This window comes from Cavia porcellus, unplaced genomic scaffold (genome assembly GCF_034190915.1).
Source record: "Cavia porcellus strain 051 isolate PalLab524CR breed Dunkin Hartley unplaced genomic scaffold, mCavPor4.1 scaffold_24, whole genome shotgun sequence".
Taxonomy (NCBI): domain Eukaryota; kingdom Metazoa; phylum Chordata; class Mammalia; order Rodentia; family Caviidae; genus Cavia; species Cavia porcellus.
This window is the reverse complement of record NW_026947507.1, coordinates 56,446,696-56,468,888: the sequence shown is the minus strand read 5'-3', so window position 1 is coordinate 56,468,888 and position 22,193 is coordinate 56,446,696. Positions and strand designations below refer to the sequence as shown.

Genomic DNA, 22,193 nt, shown 5'->3' with positions numbered 1-22,193 from the left:
AAATAGAAGAGTCGCTCCTGTGATGTATTTAGATAGGAGACAATGCCTTACCACCCCTGTCCCTAAGGTGAACACATCCCTTGCAAGAGGTGTGATCACTACTACTGATATGTGAGTTCATCAGATGAAGAAGCAGCTAGCAGATTAGTGGAGCACACACCTGAGTGTGCATGGGTGGTCATGGCCCCTTGCTGTTCATTTCTGGTGCTTATCACCTGCTCTACTTCCAAGGCACCATGACCTAGGCATCTTTACTCTTCCATACCCTTCCTCCATGAGTTTCTGCTAACCATGGACTGAATCTCCCGAAACTGTGAGCTCAATTAAAATGTGGGTGTGAGGTACTGCATGCAGCAGTGGGAATGTGACTACTACAGAACAACCACTCATGGACTTATAGAGCCCCTCATTCATCACCAAGGTTTCCACACAGCATTGCTTCTGACAGGAATGCACTTCAGGGCCAAAAAAGTTAGGCAATGGGGTCATGCCATGTTCACCACCACTCAGAAGCAAATGGATTGTTAGAAAGGTGGAATGATCTTTTCAAGATGTGAATACAGGGTCATTTTGGCAGTAATATTCTCCAGAAGATTGCTACACTTTGAATAAGCATCTGCTACATGACACTATCTCTCCCACTGTCAGGATTCATGGCTTTAAGAATCAGCTGTGGAAGTGGAAACGGAACCACTTACTATTACTTTTAGTGATCCACTGGCAACAGTTTTGCTCCTGTTCCTGTGAACTTAAACTCTTCTGGTTTAGAAGTTTTAGTTTCACAGTGGGGAAAGCTTCTACCAGGAGGCACAACAATGATTCCAGTAAACGGAAAGCTAAGGTTAAGACTTTCCCCTGGTCATCCTGGCTCTTCATGCTTCTGAGTAAACAAGGCAGAAGGGAAGTTATGGTGTTGCTAAGGATGATAGGTTCAGACTACCAAGGAGAAACTCGACTATGACTACACAGTGAAGAAGGGAACAACAGACTTGGATGCAGGAGATGCTTAGCATATCCCTAGTTTTAAAGTCAATGGGAGCTGAAGCGCTGGCTGAAGGCCGAGGGACGGGTAGTCAGAGAAGGTAGTTTTATTACCAGCTATTACTGCATGACTATTTACAGAACCCAGGATTGTAACTGACATGAGTAATTCCTTCCTAATTTGTTAGTACACTTGTGGATATATACACATATGTTAAACAGGAAAGTTTGTTTTCTTTCTTTGTAACAACATTGATTGACTTAATATTGGTCCTTAAGGATGATTAAATCTACATTTTAATATTTAAGTTATGAAATGTCAGGAGAAGAGTCGGCATCACCAGAAAGAAAACTCAGCCTTCTGTTCCGGGGAGGGAATGGGTGAGTTCCTATTTGTGATCAGGATATTTAAATCATATTAGGTAAGATTAAAAACTTATTATTGCATTTGGTGAGCAAATGTGGTCTAGGGAGATGAGTCCAGCTGTCAAGTTGACAAGAGGCGGATTGTGGCTGCTAATCACAGCACATCAGCTTGAACAGACTAAGAAATCCCTAGCTAATTAGTGGAAGACAGATATGGGCATGTCTCTGGATGACTGACATGTAATGTCACACAAGCCAGCAGCTGAAAGGATTCACTCTAGATGTGGGTGGCACTGACCAATGGGCTGCAGCTTGCAAGAGATAAAAGAGGGAAGGAGGAGGAAGAGGAAGAAGGAAAAGAAGAAGGAGAAGGAGAAGAAGGTGGAGAAGAAGAGGAAGAAGAAGAGAAGATGAAGCAGAAGGAGAAGGAGGAGAAAAAGAAGAAGAAGGAGAAGAAGAAGGAGAAGGAGAATAAGGTGGAGAAGGAGATGAAGGTGGAGAAGAAGAAGAGAAGGAAGAGGAGGAAGTGGTGCTGCTCCAGTCTCTCTCATCTTTTTTGGTCCTTGGTGTCCCATTTCTTTGGCCTTGCAATGCAGACTCCCTCCGGAGACTGGACATTGAGTGTGCAGGGCTTTGACCTTGGACTGGTGCTGCATCCAGATCCCTCTGGTTCTGTGGGTTCTGTCTTCCTGGGTTCTCTGGTTCTCCAGGGCACAGGTGGCCGTGGTGGGTTCTTCCATCCGTGACCCAGGTGCCACTATGATGGTCTCTCCCACCACTAACCCTGAAAGACTACCTAATAAACCCCTTCACATAATTACATGCATTTCCTATTGATTCTTTTTTTCTTAAGAGAGCCCTGAACAATACAATGGCTGCCTTGGAAGTTGTTCCCAATCACAGTTCTACCTACACATGGGTTCATGGGTTTCAGGACTCAGAAGAGGCTGTGGACGTACAAGCTGGCATTGCAGGGAAGGAGCGAGGCACAGGAATCTTTCTGATGTCTTTCAGGTCGCTCACCAGTTTTCTCAGCTTCGTCTATTATTGACTCATTTTCCTGTGTCAACTTGGGAAATCATCTTTATCTAGGACTAAATTTCTACACATTTGTGCTATTTTCTATTTTGAAGGCCTCCTGCCTTCTTAATTATGATACACTTAACGATATCTTAGAACCTGGAATTTCTCAGTCCTCCATCATGATTCTCTTCTCTAAAGAATTTTTATAGACACCTAGAGAGCTTTAAGATAATTTTAAATAGTTCTTTGAAAAAAATTGGCATTCTGACTGAAAGGAAAATAAATCTATCATTTAATTTAGCAGAGATTAAAGTTTTTCATTCTCTTCCTCAATGTGTATGCTTCCCATATATTCATTTTGCCACTCTACTTATGAACAAAACCTCCTAACTCCTGAAAAGTCAGTTCTACATTCTATTGTACATTTTGTTTCTGAATTATTTTTGCTTGAAATTATCTAATTTGGAAGGTATATTCATTGTCTTAATTGTCCAGTTTAATGAGTTCACTTTCTATTGCTAATAATCTCAAACCACCTGCTTATTTAGTGTAGGAAAATAGGCATTTACATCTTTCTAGTAGCATGTTTTGTTATATTTAATTATTTTATTAGCCTTGGCTTTCTGACTCAGAGTAAATTATTTTTGCATTATTTGTAGATAACATAATTATTATTTTGGCATTGAGACAATTATTTGACATTAATTAATATGCATGCAACATTCCAGGGTGAGGCTGAATGCAAAGGTTGTTAGTGATTTTGTTGGTGTAAATATTTTAACACATGTTCTTAAGAGATTCCCTCAGGAATGGCTGTCAGAGTTTGTCTGCTATCTTCTTACAATGCATTAAAATTTAATCTTCCCTTCTTTGACCTATTTATAATATTAATGTGATTATTAAATTCTCTCCATATAACATATATTCCTAGGATAAATAAAAAGAATATTAACCTTTAATCTATAGCAGGACTTGATTATTTGATATGTTACCTAGAATTTTGATTAATTGTATTCATAATTCACTCTATCATTTAATTTGGCTCTATCATTTAATTATCTAAGGTAGATAGTTGCATATTTGGACACAAATAGGCACAGGGTCTTAATTTTCGGATATATCATACCTGAAAATACGGGAATTGCTAGCTCTTTAGACAAACTTCTCTACTAGTATGAGAAGCTGAGTTTTAAAAACTTCCCCTGCATAATTCTTGTAGGAAGATCTTCCCCAGTCATATGGAAGCCACCTTCTGAGTTTTCTGGGGTCTGGCACTGGAAGAAGAGCTCTCCCGCTCACACCTCCGTAAGCTCCAGCACAGCTGGGTTGAGTTTAAGTGATGACTCCTTTGTGGAGCGTTTGAAGAAGATCATTACTGTGGTTGGTTGAGGACTCTGAGCTGGGAAATGATGAGAGTGTCGGAGGTGACATTTCTTTGACGGTGTTCTTTCTCTGTTCTGTGTTTTTGAGTCTATTCATATTTCAATTGGTTATGGAATATGTTTCAATTAGATTTTGTTCATAATATTATTTTATATTTTCAAATTGTTTTCATTATTCTCCGCCTTATGTACAATACTGTATTTATTATCTTTTCTCTTTTTTGTCCATTTTAACTAGTATTTTGCTTGTTATAAAGATCTTGACAGAGGAGAATTTCCTATAGATGTTAATTCTATTGTTTTCTCCTAATCATTTTTCTCCTTCTCCTAATAATCTGTTACCATACTTTCCTCAGCATAGTGAGAAAACGTTGAGTATTAGGGAAAAGTACCGATTATGGATGATATACGTTGCTTGACATACATAAAACATACATTCATATACACATACACACCTGCACAAATGCATCACATTCTAATCCTGAAACACATCTTTTTCCACATTTTAGCTGGGATTTATCTTACACAGTTTAGTTTAATTAGCAGTGTGTTATTTCTTATAGAACATAAAAATGCATTTAATACTCAATGGCATTTCTGTTTTGGTGAAAAATATCTATGAAATGATTTATCAGTGATTCATTATTATTCTTTATATATAGCATATAACTAATACACATATCTTAGTTCCTCAGTACTATATTTGAATCAATTTTATACTTCCTTAAAATATTTAATCTCTGAACACAAACAATAGACTTCTTCAGATACATGATGTGACATGAAGTATTCTATATATCTCTGAAGTTTTTAATTAGTGAAGATACACTCCAACAGCAGAAAGATAGTTCAAATTAAAATTTCAAGGTAAAGCTGAACTATAAAATGTAAAACACCAAAAATGAAAAGCAAAACAAAACAAAACTTTAGTGGCATAGTTTGAAAGAATGTCATCATAGAATGTCTGAAATTGATTACCACAAGAAAGTGGCAAATTATTCTTACATAAAATATAAGATTGAAGCAAAAAATGTGATGTTTGTCCAAATCCAGATTTAGTATTCTGCGAGCAACAAGGTGAGCTGGAAGGTGTGTACCCAGCTGTCGCTGTCACCCAGAACCACCTTTTGAAGTGACCATCCCAAGGGGCCTCGCCCAGAAGTGTCCGGAAGTGACCGTACTCATGGACCCATCCGGAAGTGACTGTCCCTGTGGACCTGTCTGGAAGTGACTGTCTCTCCATGCCCCATCTGGAAGTGACTGTCCCTGTGCAGGGCAGTTACACAGTGCAGCTATTCTCAGACCCCAGCGTCATGGGTAGGGTTGAAAAGATGACACTGAATTATTCTTAGATATAGCACAGCAAATTCATTTCAGGGAATCTGTAGTACCCAAGTCACTGGAGAAGAGGATTGCAAAGTCATGATCCCCAGATAAATAGTGCAAAACAGGAAATATAAAAAATATTCAAAACCAGAAACATATGACTAACTGATAGCATAAAAACTAACAATCCTGGATTTGCCCCTGAGCACCCTAGATGCTTCAGGACTTCTGCAGGACAGGAACAGCATGGAGTCTCCTCCTCTGGTTGTCACTCCCATTTAGTAGGACACAATGCTCAGTTGTTTGTGCTTGCTGGGTCCTTTGTCCCACATCTCGAAGCAGGACCTTCCCTTTAGGGAGCCATCCCAAAAGACAAGCACCCCGAAGGGGACTCCGCGTCTCTCCCTGACTGGTGGTGTGCTGCTCTGCCAGCACCCAGCTGTCCAAGGCAGGAAGGGACTGGGAGAGCTCTGCCCATGGCGCCCATCTCTTTGGGGAGCACAGACTTCGGTGCTAGTCTTTAACCTGGAAAAGTCTGCACAAGTCCCTGATTGGCATTGCCTGACACAACAGAGTGAGTGAGAAATCTGTTTTCTAGAATTAGTGGGCAAAAGCAGAAATACTGTTGGCTCATTCTATGAAATAGGAAACGATATTCAAGGCCACAAGCTTTGATATTAAGAACGATGGCTTCACACTGTGTACAATATTTTTAGGCAAGCGTGCCAAGTTTTGAACAAAAGTGAGGAGATGCTTTAGAACAGAGCCACATTAGAGATGTTTTGAAAAGACCCCATGAAAGGGGACTTTCTACAGTGATGAGTCAATCCCAGCAGAACAGAAAGACTGGTGTGATAGAAAAGAGTATAAACAAATTACAGGAATTCTAACCAGTACAAACAAAACCTATCCATAGCTTCTGGAGGTGATCATGCAAGGTACACACACAGACAGCTAGGCACACACACAGGGAGACACACTCTCCATGGGAAATAGAGTGGAAACGAACACAGCACAGTGTGGGACAAGTGACCTGACCTGGAGTAATAGCAGGTCCCACAGTTGGCAGACCTTGTTAAGTGTCCTGTCGGTCTGTTGTCTCTACTGACTTTCCAAGGACTCCCTACTCACCTCAGCAAAGGTATTTTCTTGAATAAAACATTAACTTGGTTTTTGTTCCAAGGGAAAGAAAAGTGGCTTCCTAGCTTTTAGGTTGGCGTGTGATTTATAACTACCTTCTGTGCAGAACTGCATTGGTATTAGGATTGGTGACTAAAAATTCCTTTTTTCACAGGAACCTGTTCTGTAAATCTTCACAAGATCCTTGTACCTCTTACTAATTATAAGCTATTTTTAGGTTTCACTGAACAGTGTAATGGCAAGCTTTCAAATCTTAGTTGATAAACTGAGAAAGAAGACTCCTATTTCCTGTCCTCAAAAATTCTTTACCAATAGAATGGTTTCTTGCCCCAGTATCTAATTTTTTGATTTTTACCACATCACAAGAGAAATGCTGTATTGTCTAAAGTCTTGAATTAGAGCACCGAGAAAGATAGATTAGGACCCTTGGCCGAGATGCACTATTGTATATTGTGATGAAAGGAGAATAGAGAAAAGGAAAGCAGAAAGCCCCAGACTGCTTTATCTTGAAAAGTGAAACGAATTTAACCTGCTTCCCATGGGCTGTGTGCTGTGAGAAAGGATATGTTCCTCAGACCTTGCCAACCAAGGGGCTGCTGCTTGAGGATCACTCTTGGAGAAGAATTTCAAAAGCAGGCCTTGATGGAGTGGATATTTACATTATTAAGATATCATAGCATGCAAACTTTATCTTTTCTGAATGCTGCATAGAGGTCAGGTTGAAGTTCTCAGCTAATTACTATCATGACAATTAATTAGGGCGATTTAGCTTGTCAGTTTTAACTTTGCTGAAATCATGAGTATATATAGAAGTAGGATAGTCTTTCTAATGCTAAATAGTAGTGACCACTGCTAAATAAGAGAGAGAAATAGATAAAAACCATTACTAATCACCCAACAAATAACTTCAAACCAATTTTAATTAACAGAGGAGCTCTCAGACTTTGTGAAATTTGAAGCTAAGGCCCTATTACTGTCTGAAATATGTTTCAATTATACTTTCTAAAGGTGATTTATCTTGACATATTTTTCCTGCTTCTTGTTTATTCCTGTTACTACTTTCCATATATCTATAGAACTGAGATTTGAGGTTACAGTCTTATGATCACTTAAGACTTTGCAGTGATATGAATCTGCACTTGTTTCTGTTTTTCAGTTACCAAACTGGCATCTATAGAGCATCTGCCCTTGAGCACCCTAGTTAGGTTCTCCCAGTCTCTCATGCCTTATAACTGCATCTCTATTCATCCCTCTTCAAAGCCATAGCCTAGGAATCGTCTTTGATAATTATTTTCCCATGAATCACATGAAAACCATTAGTATGTCCCATCTTCTGGCTGTAGCTGCAAATTATGTTCCAAATCTGACCACTTCTTACCGCCTGCAGTCACCACCTGGTCCAGCTGCTGCACCTTCTGCCTGGCCTGCTGCAGTGCTTCCCAAATGGCCTGCCAGAGTCTGTCTCTGACACCATCTTATTCATGGCAGAGTGGTAGGCATGATATTCTTTAAATAAAAATCAGATTATGTCACTGCCTTGCTCAAAATTTCCCTAAGTTTCTCATTACACGAATGTGAAATTTTAAAAAGCTGTATTTGCCAGGTTTCAATTACTGTAACAGATACCCAAAATAATAGTTTATGAAACAAGAAGGTTTACCTTGGCTCTCAGACTTGGAGGTTCTAGTTCATAATCAACTGGTTGTTCTTTGGGCCCTCCAGGGAGACTGCACATCATGGGGACATGGGTGACAAAACCACTCACTTCACTGGCAAGATGTGAAAGAGAGGAAGAGGACGCTGTGTCTTCTTACCTATTTTCTAGCCTCACCACCAAAGACAATAATTTCTCTGAGATCCGCTCTCAAGATTCATCTGCTTCCCTAGAGCACCATGTTAGAAACTCAGCCCTCACAGCAGTTTTGAGAGAAGGCAGCATTGGGCCTGTGGCAGCTGCCCAGGAGGCAGAGTCTGTCTAACCCTGTCTGTTCTAACCCTGGCTTTCACCCACCTGCCACTCCAACCACCCTGTGCTTGTACGGTTCTTCACATTCACGGGCTCTTTGCCACCCCTGCATGTGTGTTTCTCTGGCTCAAACATTCTTCCTCCTAGGTCTAACAAGCTTTCCTCAGTCCACTCATGTTAGTGCTTAGACGCTACTGATCAATTCATCTAAGACGCCACGACCCCCACCCTCTTTGGTTCCTAGCCCCTAACCTCGCTGGAGAGGCACCCGAAGCCCTCCGCTGCCAGCCTTCTCATGCTCGCTTTTCACTGTTTCAGCTTTACTGCTTCCCCACCTTCCACAAACACATTCAATACAGCTCTGCTCGGGGGTCCTGCTGGCTTTATCTGTCCTCCTCTCTAGGTCTAGCAGAGGAGCTAACACACAGCAGGCACTCAATAAATATTTTATCAGTGAAGGTATTGGTTGATGTGGTGAAATAATAATGGTGACAAAAAGAAGTTAACTAAAAGTCAAGTAACTATTGCCAAGGAATATCAAGTTTCATCGGAGGGGGAAAATTTACACCTATGCAAGAGCATCACAGACTGATTACATCATAACCAAGAAGACAGAGCAGAGCAGAAGACTTTATTACACAGGCCATCTGTTTCTTTTGCATTTCTCCCTCCTGCCTAATATGGTCTCTGCACATAACTGTTGACTGTGACTAACTGATTATTTTTTGAAATATGCAAGTACAAGAAGAAAATACAAAGCAAAACGAAAGTGAAGACTTAAATTACCTATCATTTAATGTTTCTATGCTTGATAACAAACATGACTGAATGTGGATTGGCTTTTGTTTGGCTGTTGGACATTCATCAGAGCAAGTTTTTATGGCTGGTACAATATTTCTAAGACACTCATAGTTAAAAGGGAATCTTATTTAAAGCTCTTAATTTTTAATGCCTTATCCTTCCCTGCCTGTGATCCTCATAAATTTTAAGAAACTAGGTGATACAGTTTCCATGACAATCAAGTATGTTGTAAGCTGACTAAATTCCTAGAGTGCAAATGAAGAGCATATAATTTATTGAGTTAATGTTTGATTCCAAAAGTTGTTGAATTTCATTGACTGCTGTAGGCTGGGGATAGAAACTTCAGTGAAATATTGCTGTAGCTATCAGGAAGTTTATAGTGCATTTGTTTTTCCCTCTTATGCTTTTAAAGTTTTGAGAAATAACAGATTCCAGACACTGTCCCTAGCACTGCAAATGTAATTGTGAGTGAGGCTGTCAGGCTTGCTGTGATCAGAAACAGAAATGATACAAATACCAACAAATGAGATTTTACCTAAAGGAAGAGAGGGACTGGATACAGACCCCAAGGCCACCCCTCCAGGACCCACCTGGCCCACCTGAAGCATGCTTTAGTAAATACCTGAGGTGGCTCATCTGCATGAGTAACAGAAGAAGCCAGCCTGCAGTCCTCAGGAGAGGCTGTTTGTGGGGGGAAGGATGTGGTTGCAGACATGGAGCATCGCTCAGGCGGTCGGGGCTCTCCTAGCAGTAAGGTGTGAATGTGGAATCTTCTGGCTGCACTGAGGAGGGTGAGTAAACAGTGCTGTTTGTCACCAGCATAGCCTCAGCCTGGGAGGATGCTGGACCTCGCCAGATGGATGGGGAGGGCTGAGCAGTCAGTGGGAACAGCGTGTGTACTGTCTGAAGGTTGTAACGCTGCGGAGAGAGCAGACAAGTGGCCCGACTCAGCCTCCCGTGAAGGGGACTGCTGGAGTGGACTGGCCTGGGAAACTGGCTGGGGAATGTTGTTTTCTTATCTCCCTGGCAGGGGCCAGGCATTGAGAGGGGTGACTCCCATGCCAGGTTGCTGGGAGATGAGAGCTGCCTGCCGAGCTGCCCGGCCTAGCGCCTCGCTGGCTGACCTGTGGCTCAGCACAGGACAGAGGAGCAACCCAGACAGAGGAGCAGCCATGTGGTCCTGTGAAAGCAGAGAATCAGGACTGCATGGTTTTTAAAATGGGGAAGGAACGAGCTGTGTTGGATAAACGCAGATTGCACTGGTGTTACTGACAGGTAGATTAGGTTGTCTTTTTGAAAAGCATGATAAATAAACAGAGCCTGTTAAAAAATTCCTTTTAAGAAGTGCAGTTGTGAAGATAGTTCAGAGTCTTTTCTGAAGTGATAAACTAGGCAGTCTTTAAGAAATTATTTTCACAAATAAAAAATGTACCCTGTTATTGACATTCAGTTTTATGAACAAGCACAGAAAAAACTGGGAACAGGGAGATTCATGACAACAATTTGAACTCTCTAGTTCAGAAGGCAGAATCATTTTTAAAGAATTTGATCTGTTTTAGAGTGACTGTTATCCCAAAGGACTTGATTTTCTCTGGGTGCCCTGTTTGGAGACCATGAATTTGCCGGACTGTTACCTGCAATTCTCCACCTTCTGCGGCAAGGTAGCAGCATGCTCATATCTGTACCAGGAGGATGTGTGGAGCAGTGTTCCACGCATGGTGCTGGTTTGCTCAGCTCAGAGGGAGCTTCCCTGTCATGAGGAGCCTTAATTGTAATAATTCCTCAGCAGACTGAGGGGCGTCTGGTAGACAAAGCTACTGTTTAAGGTTTTGCCAGTGCCCTGACCCAGCAGACATGTTTATTTACATGTCTGATATAATCGGCAAATGGAGGCGACCTGGATCATGACTCTCACTTCTTTTAAGACAAGATAAGGGGACATTTGGAGCTTGTGGAGAGGAAGACGGAAATGAAGAGAAGCCGAGCGTGTGACTCACAGCAGCAGCTGAACCCTCTGGCTATGTGGGGGCTGACATGGGCCACAGCAGAGGTAACCAGTGGCCCCGGCGTGGGGTGCACACCCTCGTCTCTCCTGTGGGCTGGACAGTAGATGCCCTGCCAGGGTCAGGATGTCACTGCAGGGTTCCTTTGACTCCATGTCAGTTTCAGGTGCAACTGGGCACAGAACCCGTCACATGCCAGCCTGCCTCTACCAAGACCAACCCGGCAAAGGATGCCTCTTTGCTAGAGTGGATTGAATGCTACTAGGAAAGCTTTGCATGTGTCAAGTAGATGCAGCTGAAGGTGCCAGACTGAACCACAAAGTGGTCTTTTAAGGAGGACATGAGTGGAAGTGGAGGGCAGACCCCAGTGAGGGGTGCAGCACAGGGCAGGACAGGAGGGGATGGGGCTGGCCAGGCAGCAGGAAACTGTGCATCACTTTGCCTTCCTAGGACACATTTTAAAAAGTATTTTCATCTCCTGTTACTTCTTAACCCTCTTCCTGCATGCCTAATGGCATTGGCTATGACGGAATTCTCAAACAGGAAACAAAGTCCAACAATTGCAGTATCAGCAATGGCTTTGGAATTTGATCTTATTTCTACTCAGCCAAGGAAAAGAATTTTTTCAGTTGTAATTATTTTTTGAAATGTTCATTCAGTTACTATTCTTCTGGTCTTTGATTAGAAAATGAGGAGCAAATCTATGCATACACATGCAGACAGACACACACTCTTGCAATCCTATAGCAAAACATACAGTAGCTTATACCTCATGGTTTGAGTGTGGGTGATTTTGAGCTACTGATCAATTTTTCTTCCTTAAACCTCTGTGTCACAGAAAAGAGCTTTACTGAAGATAGTGAAGTGTGTGGTGCTTCTCTAGGGGCTCGATCTTGGGCATTAATCGCAGCAGGAGCCAACTCTGAACGGAAGAGCTAGAGTTAGCTGAGGGATTTGGTCTTCTCCAGTATGGCGGCTTGCTGTCACTGGGGCCAGGGTCTCCACGATTTCATTCTGAGCATTTACTTTTCCCTGTAAGGAAAGTGATTGTTTCCTGAGCCTCATTTGTCACTGGTTTGTGATGAGGCAGAGCTGGAAGCTCACAGGTACATATAGCTCACACCATCTCAGACCTGCTGCCAACAGCACACTCAGCTTGGCAAACCAAGTGCCTGTCTGTGTATTGATTTAAACTAAATTGGATGTGTGCTTTGGACCTCTGAGCTCCGCTGAAACCTGTGTATACAGTTTGTGCGAGTTTGTGCACATGTGTATGTGGGTTTAATTGTTTTTTTTTATTTAAGGAGAAAAGAAAAAAAACAGTGAAAGGGTACAAGTTATACAGATTTACAGAAGAAAAAAATGAACAGTAGGAAATCATTAGTTAGTGGATTACATATTGCCATCCCAGACATAATTGTTCAAGTCACAAAATTAAAGCTTGTAGAGTGGACATTCCAACAATGATACTGCAAACAGTTCTGTTCAATGATCCAATAAAACTCTGTGATATCATTTTCTATCTTATACACTTAAACATACATGCAGTTATATAGTTTAGAGCACTTTCTTTTCCTCTCTTTTGTACAATGACTATTACACATTTTGGGTTTCATTGCTCCCACGGTTCTTATTGCTTTTTTGGGAGAGAGTGAAACCAAATGAGACATAACAGAACAGAATCGGTCAAGTCAAAAGGGTGGACATAATAGATAATATAAAAACATAATACAACGTGATCAACAATGGTTACCATAATGCCTCCTGCTATCTCTAATAGAATTGCCTATATCATTAGTTATAATACAATTGAACAAAACAGTAAAGAACAAAACCGACAAAACCAAAACATTGGAGACATTGTAGGTCTTCAAAAGTAGATAAAAGTCAACGAGAATGGGCGTTATAATGAATCTCATTATCTTCACAGCTGATGCCTAAACTTTCGAACCTGATACTATCCAGCAAAACAGAATAGGGGAACATCAGTCAAAAACAAGATGGTGAGAGTAATACAGGGCTTCAAATCGAGATAACAGAAAGTCAAAGTGGGTTATTATATTATATCCTATTTTTTCCCTTTAATTAAACGGATAAAAATAAAAAAGTAAATAATGGAGTGGAGATTGAGAAAAAAGAGGGCATAATAGCGAAACAGCGCAGATCAAAACATAACCATTTAAGCAGAATAGTGTTTCACCACCAGATAATTCCGACCCAAAAGTAGTTACCATATTGACTCTTTCCTTGAAGTCCTTGAGTACAACTTCGTATATTGTAGCATTAAGTATATCAAAACAATGTAAAACCATTTAAGAGAATGACAGCATTATAGAGTATTTAGAATCGACTAACAGAAAATGAACAATGGTTTCTGTATAATCTCCTTGTCTTTAAAAGGTTTTTGCTTATACTATCGTACATAGTAAAATCCAATAAGATACAACCTGTTTAGACCATTGGAGACAGAAGAACAAAAGCTAGATGAGACTTCAAAACAAGATGATACTAAATCAGTATTACCTATTAAGATGTCATTTTCTCCAAAATAGCTGTTCCTATCATCCAATCTTCTCTGTCTCATTTCTGTTGAGCTCTTTTTCTGTCAGTAGCTGTCAGTTTGTCTTCTTCATTTTGTTCTCTGCTCCAATCGTTGTGGCCTCCCCGACACTATTTCTGGGTTCTTTGTATTTTTCTTTTTTTAGAATATCCTGCAATAGTTTCTGTAGGGTTGAATTGGTGGTTGCAAATTCCCCCAGTTCCTCTTTATCCTGGAAGCACCTTGTTTTAACATCAATTTCCAGGGACAGTTGTGCAGGATATCTCAATCTTGGCTGGAGATTATTATCTTTCAAAGCTTGAATTATTTCCCTCCATGCTCTTCGTGATTTGATGGTTTGTGCAGAGAAATCTGCTGTAATTCTGATGTGTGTTCCCTTGTAAGTGGTCTGTTTCTTGTCTCTTACAGCTTTTAATATTCTGTTCTTGTATTGAATTTCTGGAATTTTTATTATTATATGCCTGGGTGTTTCTCTGTTAGGGTTGTAGGAAGCTGGGGTCCTGTATGCCTCGTACATCTGAGTATCTTTACCTTTTGCTAAATTAGGAAAATTCTCCTGGATTATTTCTGTGAGTAGCTTTTGTAGTTCACTTGTTTGTGTCCCTACTTCTTCTTTTATGTTCTTAATCCTTAAGTTATGGCTCCTCTTATCATCTTCTTGTCTTTGTATTATTGCTGTTTGTTTCTTTGTTATTTTTAAGAAGTTTTTCATTTCATTCTCCCATATTACAAGTCTGCCCTCCAGGTCAGATAGTCTGTCCTTAGTTTCTTTCAAGCTGTTATGCCAGTCTTGGATAGACTTCTTAATTTCTTGATAGTCCCTTTGAACCTGCTTCACGTACTCTATGCTTTCTCTGTTTTCTCCATCAAACAATTCTCCCCTCTTTTTCTGTTCTTCCATTCCACCATCTGTTTTTTCCTGAGTGGTGCTTAGCATTTCTCTAACTATTCTGCATACTTCTAGCTTCAGGTCGTTGATAACTTCATTCCTGAATTGGTCTATGAGGCTCTCTATATGGCGCTTAATGTCTATTGGTGCGGTGTCCGCTATTGCCTGTTTCTCAGAATTGGGGGCCGAGGAGCCTTTCTTGTTGCTTCCCTTCCCCATATTCTCTGTTCTTTATATATGCAAGCTTACATAGGAGGCCCAGCTTCCCTGCCTGTCAGCCACAGCCTGATCAAATTGCGCTGGCTAGGTGTTCCCGCCCACCGCTGTGCACCAGGGAGTTACGGACTAGGCAGCCTACGCGGGAGTCAGTCGCCACTCCGGGCCACCATCAGGCTCTGGGATCTGGGTTAGGCCAGCCTACCAAGTCCTCCCGCAGCATCCCGCAGGCCAGGCACTTTTCACCAATCCCATCCGAGAGGGGAATGTGTGGCTGGAGTCGCCACCGCGCCCTGCTCTTACAGGACTGCCTGAGCCCAGAAAGTCCTCCGCTGGAGTCAAACTGTGGTAGAGTGTCAGTTTCTCTCACTCACCTTGCCACAAGTCAGTGTATGCCTCCTTGTCCGTCCTGTTTTCGACTCCATTCGCAGACTCCCGTTCCCAGAGCTTCTGCGTGTCTCTCCTTGCCGAGCCGCTGTGGAGGCAGCCAGCCGCCGAGCGGCGGGAAACCCAAATTGCGGCTTCCAATGGCTCGGGGTCCAGCCTCCACACTGAGTCTTTTCTGTTCCTATTTTAGTGCCAGGACTGCATTCCAAGTTGGTTTCTCTCAGCCCAGTTCGTTCCTGAGTCAGCAGAGCATATCTCTACCGGCTCATGTCTCCTTAGTCCGCATCATTCCTGACTTCTGAGCCGAGCCTTTCAGAGAGCCTCTGGTAGTTGCTGTTATCTGTCCGCCATGTTCTCCCGGAAGTCTGTGGGTTTAATTGTTACAGCATTGAAAATCAAGGAGACAGGTGACATCCAATAAGAGAGTTCTGAATACAGGTTTGGGGAGGTGGTATAAAGCGCATTCTCACATAAGTCTCATTTCCTTTAGTAAAGGAAATATCACCTTTACTTCTATTCTCTTAATTAGGTCATTGGAAGAGGGAGCACAAGAATGAGTGCCTTGAGGTGACCAGGCCAGGCTATGGCAGGATTCTGCTTTTTATTTTTGTAAGGGACAGAGGATACCAGTATCTACCCCTGCAACTTTGCTGGTGGTCTGGCAATAGTATGAGTCTGTCTGGAGGTTTGGTGAAAATTGTGTTTTTCTGCAGAGGATGTGTATTTAAAATATGCACTGCCTTGGGTTCTGTGGTGCGTGTTTTAGTTTAAAGGTGCTTTGGAATGCAGTAGGTGCTTTCCTGGTGAGCACAGCATGTTAACGTTTGGACTGTCCTTGTCTTCAGCTAGCTGCTATTTCCTGCTGTGAGGGTCTATGTGCCAAGACCTGGGAATGAGTCAATACTAAGGTTGGGTTCCAGGGATATGAACACCAGCACACTTCTGCTTATGTGATCATTTTTATAGCAAGATTCTTTATCCCTGAGGAAAGTTATATCCCCTAGTTCCCAGGCATAAGGATGAGTTTATAACCAATAGTCTCAACCAAAATGGAAAGGGTAGAAACCTGCATACTACTCTGTGGTCATCCCGAATGTCGGTGTTTAGGGTGGAGAGTAAAGCTGAATTTCTATCCTGGAATGTAACCGAAGGTCCAAGAGAAGGGTAAATAGTGAATTGCACTGGGGTCTATGTTTTTAAGTTTCTGATTTAAAACTGACTTAGTTTATCACATGTAAGAGTTCTATTCATTTTATTCTTTAAATCAAGTCTTTTGAGTCATCAGATGCAGACTGGATGGTTTGTCAGAGAGAAATCACTTGATCCACTTGGTTTAAACAAAATAGGCTCATAGGAATGGTCCTGTATGAAAATTAGCTGCCTCTTCTCTCACTCTCACGGGATGATAGATTCAGTGGGGGTTCAGTAGGAAGGTACACAGGACAGCGCTTCCCAGGCTGCCTGGAAACTTGTTGCTGTGATCTATTGGAGATGATAATTTAACTCTTCATCTTGTCCTGAACTTTCTCTATTCAGTTCAGCAAGCTGGCTCCATTTCATTTTCATCCCCTGCTCAACTGAGAAAATGGATTTGGAAATTAGCTGGGTATTCTTGGCTATTTCAAAGATCAAGAAATAGAATTTTGTTTCTTTTTCTGATATGTAATATATAAAATTTAGAAGTCAAGAGAATAATATCTGAATATGGCCATAACTAATTAAAATATTATTATATTCAGGACTGAGGTCAAATACAGCTAAGGAAAACAGACTTACAGATGCTCAAAATAGATGAGTCTTCTGAATTAGCTAGATTCTCAGGGAATTTTCATAATCAACCAGCAGAAATTGTGTAGTACTTTCCTCCTTTGCAAGGCTTGAAAATTTATTGAATTGCAACTAAAAGCTTGCATAAGCTAAGGAAACCTTCCCAGCGACAATTATGCTGCATTTGCTACTGCAATTTTCTGAATGTTCCCTGATGTGGTAGGGATTTAAATGAGACTCAAGAAAACGAGATATTAAAATAGACCACCATGGCCTTGTCTGGAATTAGTCCATGCTCACAGGGTCTGAGAAGTGGCAGTTGAATATAGATGTCGTGGGACCCAGCGTATCTGCCAAATGACAGATGGTCCCAAACCAGAGGAGGAAGCTCGAGAAGATGGTGCCAAGTCTAAGGCTGTTCTGGAAAGGGCTGAGCAGCTGTTCAGTGGTTGTGTTACCACCGATCATGGGCACAGCTGCTTTTTCATCCTGCCACATCCATTTGCTATTGTCTTCACTTGTGATGACTCAGACTTGCTCTTTATCCCTAAGGATGAAATGCATGCGCAGATTTAAGGAGTGCAGAGATTCCGTACCAGTTATCATGAATGATATTTTCTGTTAGCTGCAGGGACCTCAGTGTCTGTGTCACACATTAATCTAAATAAAAACATTTGGGGTTGATTTCCATTGTTCCCGACAGTGTTGAGAACGTGTCATGGTGAGCAGCTCTTAGAACTCAGTTCAAGGGCCCTTCATCCGGCGATGTTGGTAAGGTGCAGAAGACGTGGTGGGTTGTTGATGGTGGCTTGTCACATAGCAAGTCTCTGTCTGCTTGTTCGAAGCTAACTTTATTGACTTGATAAAATACTCTTTAAGAGAATATGTAGGGATTTTAATGAAACTAAATCCCTGTGTAAACATCACTACAATCAACACAAACACCCCGTGCCTGTGAGCTTCCCTTCTGTCCCTTTTCCTTAATCGGTTCTACCAGGCACCTACCCCTCTGTTTCCTGAAGCCATACAGCAGAGCTGCCATGGTACAAGTTTCACACCGTGGGGAATCTTACACTGTGCCCACTTGCGGACACAGCCCTATGGCTCCGCCTTGGCACTGCACACTCTTGGGGAGGTCTGCAGGTCGCTCTGTGTTCACTGGTGAGTGGAACGCAGGCCACTGGAGTTGTCTGGCCATTCTGAATGAAGGTGTTTTGAGTGTTTGTTTACAGCTCTTTGTGTGGGTGAGCATCTTATTTTGGGGGAGGGGGATCCTTAGCGAATTGCTGGACATGCATATATTGATTTATAAGAAAACCTGTGAGACTGTCTTCTGAAGAGGCTGTGCCATTCTGTATTTGCTCTGGAAAGTATGCATTTGCACTTGCTCCAAGCCTGTGTCCCTGTCAGTGGTTAAGATTCGCTGCTGCAGAGGCTGTGCAGTCAGGGCACTGTGGTTTTCACTTGCACTGCTCTGAGATCTGAGATCCTGAGCCTCCTCTCATGTGTCTTTATGCGTCCAGATATGGAAATACCTGTCCTTTCGGGAGGTATCTGTTCAAACACTTGTCTGTTTTCTCATTGACTTGTTTGTCTCCTTGAGTTGTAAAAGTTCTCTGATGTCTTGGAAGCAAATCACTTCTCAGGCGTCTGGTGTGAATATTTGTTGTCAGTCTGTGGCTTGCCTTTTTGTTTTCAATCAGTGTTTTTCAAAGAATTGAAATCTTAAGTTTTGTCTGAGGTTTAGTTTGTTTTTTCTTTTATGGTTTCTGTTTCCGCTGTGATACCAACCTCAGCTGAGTCTACTTGCATAGGTGCCAAGTCATCCCCAAATAGAAACCGGGTGCTCTGTGACTCCTCTCCGCCCCATTGCCTTCCTCCCCAGTCTCTCGAACTCCACACCCTTTTCTGCATCCTCACTCCAGAGTGGGTGAGCCTCTTCCCTTGCCCAGTTGCTGCAGGCCCCTGAGTGATCTCTCCAAAGTGTGTCCTAGTCGTAGGAGCTTTGCTTGACACCAAGGTGCTGATCCTCGAGGTCCTTAGAGTGAATGTCAGCTTCTCTGTGTGGTTCCTGGCGATCAGACTTAACCTGCGTCCCAGTGTTCCATCCCCCACTTTCTTCCTCTTGCCACGCCTGCCTGTCCTGATTCACAATTGAGCCAGCTGAGCCCAGACACTCACACCTTCCCACTTAGGTGTCCTCAGTCAAGCTTGCGCAGGGCAGGTTTTGTCAGTCTAGGGGGCATCCGGGTGCCTCACTCTGGTCCCAGTGCAGCTCCTCTGCTGCCCATTTAGCACAGATGATAAACAGATTAGCAGCCATGTGTTCTAAGGGGTAAGATTAGCCGCATGAGAAGGGGAACTTTTAGGATGGGTGGACATTTGATGGTTCAAAGACATCCTTTACAACTTGAGACTCTGCTGTTAGACCTGGGTATGCTCAGAACACTACCCCCGGAGGTTGGAGTAGAGATTCCTCATGGTTTTGAGTAGTCATGGAGCTAGGCCAGTGGACAGAGTGAACAGAAGCCCTTAGAGGGCAGCAGAGGATCAAATACCAAGAGCATTATCAGAGGGCCAAGGGCTGTGTGTCTGAGCAGAGACCCTGTGTGTCATTAGCCACCAGGCTGAGCTCTGTGCTCCTGGATCCCTTAATAGGAAAAAAGAAGAAAAGCTACAGGAGTGGAAGTGTAAAACCTCACTGGGCTCAGTGCCTTTAGGGAGGTGACAAGAAACATGCTTCTATGAGTGAGCATGAATAACTAGTGGGTGACAAGGGGCATGGCAAAGTCTGTGGCCAATTTGAGAGTTCATGCTCCACCTGTAGGTATGCAAATGAAAGCAAATGAGGTGGGGTTTTGCTGGGCACCCATACCGAGCATCTTCAGACCTGTGGCATCAGCCCACTGTGGGATGCAGGTGTGACGGAGGGAAAGCTGCACCACACACACGATGCAAGAAGTTTCTTTGAAGATGGGAAAAGGAGCAAAGAAGCATCAGGAGGTGAGAGCTAAAATCAGGACTAGAGAAGTCCTCAGCTGAGGACTGAGACCAGGTGAGCAAGCTAGGGCGGTAGTTAATGGTGACCAGAATTAAGAGAATTAATAGTTAATGGGCACTCACTATATTCATCAACAAATGTGTACACGGCTTGTGAGTTTCACACCCATGAGAGCTGCTGGCTTTCTCTCTGAAGAGCTGGGCTTTCGTGTGTACTCTCATGTGAGTGGTTCTGGACAAAGTAACACCCTGTGAAGAATTTGTTACCTCATCTGTGGGAACAGTAGAAGTATCTATTATATGAAAGCATCAGTGCACCTCACCAACATTAGTGCTTTACATCTTAAAATAATTAGGCTGATTAGGGTCATGCCACAGTTTTTGACATCATGTTCATCACCTATGCCATTATTTCTTTTATGTTTGTGATGAGTTGAAGCGGACACCTCTTTAAGGCCAGTAGAAATGCTCTAGCGGGATGAAGCTGCTATGAAGGCCTTCCTTTCCCTCTTGTTCCTCCCTTCTGAGCTTTCTTTCTTCAGCCCGGCTCCTCCAGGATGTGCCTGTCCGGAGCTCCACTGCGAGTAGATTCAGCCCAGCCGTGCCTGCAGCTTGCCTCGACACTCAGGACTCCAGCCAGGTCTGTTTCCATCGTTTGCTAGTGAGATAAATAAATGTTTCCATGTGCCTGTCTTACAAAGAATTCCAGGGAATGATTTACTAACCCAGGTCCAAGCAAATGAGAGTGTGATCTTTAGTTTTCTAGTTTCTTGTATAACTTAACAGACACCTGGGAGACTGTGACTCAGCATTTATGGTAGAAAAGATTTTGCTCTCTGGATTAGAGGACTTCAGATTGAAAGATTCCCATGACTGATGTTTAAGAGCTTGGTTGCTTCTCTCGCTCACGTCTCCAGATGTGGCCTGGTAACTGCATCACCTAGACTGAGGCTACTTTGTCATTTGTGTTAACTGACTTCTCTTGTGTCCAGCTGATTGGAAGGATATAAAATACCATTTTAGGGAAGAGAAAATTAATACAGCTGTGTCTGCCAGGTTTTCTTATCGCCACATTCGCATCATTTGCATGACCCTTCCTTTAGTGAGAAAAACTCACAGTGGGAGGAATTTGTTTGTAGTATGCTGTGTGACTTAGGTCACATCAAACTAGAACAGATCTGTTTCGCTCATTCTTAATCCCTTCTGCATCCCATCAGAGGCTTCTAAAATGGGATGCCTGTAAGCAGATCTGGCCCCTCAAGGGGCAGGGAAAGATACGAACATAAATGTCAAGCGACTTTTGGGGAGGGAGACTTCAATTTGTGGATGATCAGAAGAATGATAGAATAAAGAGCTACGTTTAGAGGAATATTTAGGAGGAAGAATTAATATTCATGACAGATTATTTGTGTAATTTTTTGCTAACAAGGGCCTCAGCACAATTTCAGGTGTAATCTCCTTCATGCTTATTATTATTCTTCTGTATTTTCAATTGAGATATGTTTTGAGTTTGAAAGCTTTCTAGGTTGTTATTTTAACTTTTAAGGAAAAGATGTTGCTGTTTCATAAAAAGTAGAGAAACCCATATTTTATGTATCAAAGAAATGAGTCTAAGTGAGCATTACAGTATTGGAAGGCCTCCTCTGAGTGCATCAGTTCATACTGCTGATTCCCCACAAGCATCCATCTCATCTAGCTCCTGTTATTGTGCATATAGATAGGTGTGCAATCTGTTAGGGCTTTGAATGCCAGGAAGCGTTTCTATGGTTTTCTTTTTGAGTCAGACTAATTCAGAGAGTGGCTGTGACTGTTGACAAACTTGCTGCTGGACAAGGTAGGAGAGGTTATGTCAGACTTCTTATCTCAGACTATGTTGCCTTTCAGACATGACTTGAGTCTCTCCATCCTCGGAATTCCTGTAGCCTTCACTGCCTTACTTCCCATTTTGAATTTTTATTGTACTTCCCTTCAGCCTTATGATCTTTCTTCTGTATATGTGTTACTTCTCCATGTAATTATCTGAAAATAAAGACTAAGTGATGACAATTGGAATTAGTGGTTGAATCTATTTCCTTTGGTCAGAGAAGTTAATATGTTAATAAATAATATGTTATTATTTATTAAATAATAAATAAGAGAGAGTGAAAAACTAGTCACTTGTTTTCCCTGAAGTAAAACTGAATGATGAGCTGGATTACGGCTGTGTGCAGATTGTGCAAGTGACTGATTAGCAACTGTGGATTTGGCATCAGGTGTTGACATACACTTGATATGCAACATATCCAGACAGTATAAAGAAACCACGTGTAGCTCAGTAACCCATGAAACCCTTCGAGTGGGACCTGTCAAGAACACGTTAAATATTAAACATCTGTAAATTTCTTCA

General features: G+C 42.2%; 1 long non-coding RNA gene across 1 annotated transcript; it reads left to right on the top strand.

The window, feature by feature from the left end:
• The first annotated feature begins 19,487 nt into the window (after positions 1–19,487).
• On the top strand, positions 19,488–21,820 carry LOC134472631 (uncharacterized). The gene is made up of 3 exons (XR_010042516.1): positions 19,488–19,810; positions 20,364–20,447; positions 21,692–21,820. It is a non-coding gene; the product is annotated as an uncharacterized LOC134472631 (long non-coding RNA).
• Positions 21,821–22,193: the final 373 nt, after the last annotated feature.